This window comes from Zingiber officinale, chromosome 4A (assembly GCF_018446385.1).
Source record: "Zingiber officinale cultivar Zhangliang chromosome 4A, Zo_v1.1, whole genome shotgun sequence".
NCBI lineage: Eukaryota > Viridiplantae > Streptophyta > Magnoliopsida > Zingiberales > Zingiberaceae > Zingiber > Zingiber officinale.
Window position 1 is genome coordinate 132,001,912 of NC_055992.1, and position 5,825 is coordinate 132,007,736.

The following is a 5,825-nucleotide window of genomic DNA, read 5'->3' on the forward strand; positions in this document are numbered from 1 at the left end:
TTTGTGACCCACTTTGTCACAGTTGAAGCACTTCCCAGAAAACTTCTTCTTGTTGATGCCTCCTCTGGGTCCCATCTTGGAAGATTTGGGATTCTTCCGTTTCGAGCTTTGACCGTGCTCGACCACATTAGCTTTCACAGTAGCCAGAGAGAACAGCTTTCTCTCTGAACTCTTGTTGTCTTCTTCGATGCAAAGTCGAACAATGAGTTCTTCCACATTCATCTCCTTCTAATTGTACTTCAGATAGTTCTTGAAGTCCTTCCAGCCGGGAGGAAGCTTCTCAATGATAGCAGCCACCTGAAAGGTTTCACTCAGAATCATCCCTTCTGAGTGGATCTCGTGCAAGATCACCTGAAGCTCCTGGACTTGGTAGATCACCGTCTTAGAGCCAACCATATTGTAGTCCAGGAATCGGCCCACAATGAACTTCTTTGCCCCTGCATCCTCCGTCTTGTATTTCTTGTCCAGGGACTCCCACAGTTCCTTAGCCGTTCTCTTCATGCTATACACAGGCTCACAGCGTACAGCGAGTCGGCAAGGCGGTTGAGGATATAGTTTCAGCAAAGGAACTCAGAATGAGTCCATACCTCCACTGTACTGATGGTTTGCGCATCAGCATCCTCAGCTCGCTTAGGAGGGTCCTCAGTCAAGAACAGAGCCAAATTGAACGTAGTCAGGTAGAAGAGCATCTTCTGCTGCCACCTCTTGAAGTTAAGCTCACTGAACTTCTTTGGCTTTTCCCCATGACTGATTGGCACAATTCCAATCGGGGCGGAGGGAGCCTGCACGTGTTGAGTCTATTGCACCTCAACATTTCGTTCCGTGGTCATCTCAACAGAATCGATTCTGTTTCAAGATTATTAGAAACCAAACAATCTGTTGCCGGAGATTTTAGGGAACTTAGTTGAATTTAAAACTTACACGGAATTTAAATTCAACTTACAGTCGAAATGACCTGAGCGGTAGGGGTGTAATCGAGCCGAGCCGAGCCGAACTCTTGAATGTTTTAGTTTGGCTCGTTTATAATCGAGCCGAGCTTGAGCTTTATTTAACGAATATATTCATGGCTCACGAACTTATTCGAGTTTTTATCGAACCTAAACGAACTTAATAAATATAAATTATAAATTTAAATATTCATTAAAAACTAAATTATATATTTTTAAAAATTTATAATATTCTTGTTAAAATTTATAATTTTAGTCTACTAAATAAAATTAATATATTTGTCTATGTTTTTCATAAGTAGAGTGTAAATCTATAAATTAAATATCAAAACTATTATTTTTTTATTTAAAAGTTGATTCATAAGCTTAACGAACCTGTTCACGAGCTAACGAGCCGAATATTGTAAAACTTGAGCTTGGTTTGTTTATCTTAACGAGTCTCATTAAACGAACTCAAGCGAGCTTTTATTGAATCGAGCTTCGAATAGTTCACGAGCGGCTTGGCTCATTTACACCCCTATTGAACGGATAATCTTAGGCTGCCAGCAGAGGCTGGTTTCTGTAACACAGCAAAGCTGAGCGACAGGACAGGTCTGCAGAGCGGTAGAGCAGGTCTGCAGAGCGAAAGAACAGGTCTGCAGAGTGGCAGACCAGAGCGGAAGACCAAGTCTGCAGAGCAGAAGACTAGGTTTGCAGAGCGGCAGACCAGAGCAGTCGAGCAGGTCTACAGAGCGGCAGACCAGGTCTGCACTACAGAGCAGAAGACCAAACCAGGCGAACTGACCGAGGCCTGCAAATAGTAGTTTCCTTGAAACAGATTCGCCCACCTCCGGCTGTTCTTTGAGGTTTACTCGGGTCGTCTGTTTTCCAAGATATAATGGTTGACCGTGAACTCCACCAAGCACAGGTGGTCACGGCGAACTGAGTGGTACCCGAACACTATCACGGGCGCTCTGCCGAGCAGGAATTGCGCGACAGAGCTTCTACTTGCTTCACTGTGTTATCTGTGGCAAAATGTTGGTTGTTCTGTTTGGGCAAATTTTTGCCCCGACCGGAACAGCATTCGTGTGTGCAGGTCGTGCTCGCACCCGAATCAACTTGGTTTAGTGCAATCCGGACCTTGGATTTGCACCCCCCCCCCCACCGCATACCCACGCGTGAGAGAGAGCATCTCCCCATGCATTTGTTCACATCCTCAATGTATGTGAATCAATATAAACCAACAAAAATAACTTAAAACTCCCAATGTGAGACTAAAGTGTCATTCACAATGTAGCTTCTTCTCTTCCGTCTCTTTTCCATTCACACTTAATCAACAAGTAATTTGTTGGAAGATAAGTTGAACCAATTCTATATAAAGAAGCCAGTAAAGGTTATCATGTGGAACTTATGCTCATCATACATGAAGCATTTAAGTTGTCATAAATGAAAAATAAAAAGAGATGACAAATATTGAAAAGTATCAATCAAAATTCAAAGAATACAGCATAAAAAATAATTATGAAAGAACTAATCCAATTTCCAATGTATAAATCAGTTATGCGAAATTAAAAGGTGATAATACAATAATCAGATATTCATCAAATAGGAGCTCATCATCCATGAACTACACATTATCCACATAGCAATCCGTCTTCAAATGTATAAATCAGTTATAAAGACTTAGAAGGAAATAATATAAGATATTCATTGAATAAGAGCTCATTACTCGCCAAAATAAAAACACAGACTTCAAGTTCATATAGGTAAAAAACAATCATGTCAAAAGATGAATTTGCACATATTCATACCATCATACTCAGGCATGTTTACCTAATTGACCTCCAGTTTGGAAGTCAAGCTCCTGATGGATTCGCACTGAAACAAGAACACTTCTCAAACAGAGGACTCTCGCTATGCCCTTCTCTGCCACATCGACGACCAATTAAGGCACAAGTAAGTCGCTTGAATTAGCTTCGGCTCCAAGTCAGCAATGAATAAAAGAAATGGGTTCATCCTTAGTTATCCGTTCGACTTAATTACATCTTAATTTTTATATGAAGAAGTCACTATGCCATAGTTTAAACAGGTTTTAGTTTGTAGGAGTCAGCCTGCATTAGATCAAGTATTAGAGATATAGGGTCAATTCTATTCGTCCCAGTACGTCAACTAGAGGGAGATGAATAACCTACAAGGAGAGTTAGAGAATTTCTCTTGCTTGAAACTTTAGCAAGGATAATTAATTAATCAAACACAAGTCATAAACATAATATGAAAAATAACTTAAGAAAATGAGTAAAAGACACCGGAGATTACTTTGTTATAATTTATATGATTGTTAATCCAAGATAAATGAAAGTACTAGAAAAATCTCCTTCGTTGAAGGCGGAGAAGCCTCTTACATTCTTTGATAGCTCAGAAAGTAACTAGGAAGCGAATGCAGAAGTTGTTGAATAATTTTTAATTCCAAGAGGCTTTTTATAGCCCTTGGGGAAAAGTTATTGTTGCTTGGAGGCATCTCCAAAGGGATCCAGGACGTCTCCAAGAGGATAAACTTTTATCCTCTTTTCAACGGTAGTCTAACAACTACTGACTGGTTGGAGGCGCCCTTAAGGTCATTGAAGACACCTTCAAGCCTTTGCTTGAGGCGCCTTTGAGCTCGCTCGAGGCGCCTTCGCTCCCTTTTATCCAAGGCGCCTTAGACACTCCCAAGGCGCCCTTGCTCCTTTGCTCCAAGGCGCCTCCATACAAGTGAGGTGCCTCAGGTCTTCAAGATCAACCTTTAAGTTAATCTTCTTCAATCTTGCTTGCTTGGGTGATGCTCTGATCGTCCAGAATTGAGCTCACCTGAATCCAACTTCAACCTTTTCCTCGAGCAGGCTTCCTCCCTGACTTCTCGTCCCTCAAACATCGCGCACGTCCTTCTCGTCCACCGGTGTACTCTTCCGCAGCTTCTCGTCCCTCGGATGCACTGAGCTCGTCGGCTCCCTTCCCGTGTTATCCTTGTCGCTAGCTGCATCTTCCACTCGACTTCCTGTGTTCCTAAGCTCCTGTACACTTGGACACAAGACATCAAAATCACAATACCTAACTAACTTGGTTGATCATATTAAAACTAACTCAGGGTACTTACAAACTCATCTAGGCCAAATTTATAAAAGTATCATTATGTTTATAGGAATTGAAAAGGAGTTACAAACAGAATATAAAATGTTCTCATGATAATAGGCAAACGGCAAACAAGTTTAACAACAAACAATTCCTTCTCCTTTATTCTCTTCCAAGAATATCTGAATTTTCTTCTCTTAGTGAATCTAAGTATAACATTCTCATATATCCTCACCTGTAATATCTGACCCTATAACTCTCACATTCTCACGTACTAAATCTAAGGCTCTGAGAAAAATCCCGATGCACAAGTGAAAAGAACCAAAGGTATAAATTGCCAAGCCACAACAAAGATCTCTGAGTACTATAGATCTAAGATCAAATACATTGAAAGTAACCTCCAATATAAAAGAATAAATCAAGAATGATACGACAGGCAAAAATAGAATAAACAGGAAAGTAAAAGGATCTAAAAAAATACTAACAGGGAAATTCAACTGTTTCAGAAGCACTACAGCTTCAGCTCTAGCTTGGATAGGCTCAGAATCCGAGGATATCTTTGCTTGAAATAATTTCCTTCCGAAATAGGACAGAAATATCCCAACCTTAGATTGCTCAGAATAGAAGTTTAACAGATAGTAGTTTCTTGCCTAGAGGTACCTGAAGGATTTTGAGAACCATATGTATTGCCTCTTTAGATGCCCGCTTACAGTCTTGGAAAAATGAGTCCCCATATGCCTAGATAAAAATGAATTTGCCAAGTCGACCTGATTCTAAGTCCATGAACAGGAAAATAGTTGTAAATGATCAATACAAATATTCCAAGAAAAAAAAATCTACCTTGAAAATGAAATATCTAACTGCATCTGCATAAGCTTCTACTTTGATGCATTTTGCAAGCCGAGTTGGAAGGTCATAAATGAACTGCAATTATGAAGCATAGATACCCATAATTTCCTCAAAACTACATCTGAAAAGCAGTAAATTTAGATTACATTTGTCAAAGAAGCTACTAATGCATTCACGTGCTAAAACATAATAGAATTCTATGCTTTTCCCAAATATAGGGATTCGATAGAACCATTCTACATTAGATTAATCGAAATATAACCATAGAAGATTATCAAGTAGGAATACTTCATTAATCAATTTAATCGGCAAAGAACAACTATGGAAAATAGATACAAGAGATATCAAAAGAATAATTCTATATCAATTTTCTAATATAAGTTTCATATAATTGTCACTCCATTTACCTATCCAAACTATGTTTATCTAAAAAAAGACTCAACGGTCTATGAAGAATTTGTAACAAATGTGAATGCTAGAATTAAAACTCGGTAAGTATTCTACTTGAACCTAGATCTATCCAACTAGGGACAGATACTCCCACTTTCATGAACATACTTGGACTTTTCATTGAAGATTTCAAGTATGATGCAATTTCTCTATACGCTGCCTCTTTTCAAAAAGAGATGCATTCACCAAATCACTTCTAGATAGGACAGATGTAATCTGCAGAATGAGTCCATGCCTCGACTGCACTGATGGTTTGTGCATCAGCATCCTCAGTACGTTTGGGAGGGTCCTCAGTCAAGAACCGAGCTAGGTTGAGTGTGGTCAAGTAGAAGAGCATTTTCTACTGCCACCTCTTAAAGTTCAGTCCACTGAACTTCTCTGACTTTTTCCCATATTTGATTGACATAATTCATACGGGGTGGAGGGGGCCTGCACGTGTTGAGTTTGTTGCACCTCAACATTCTGTTCTGTGGTCATCTCAACAGAACTGAA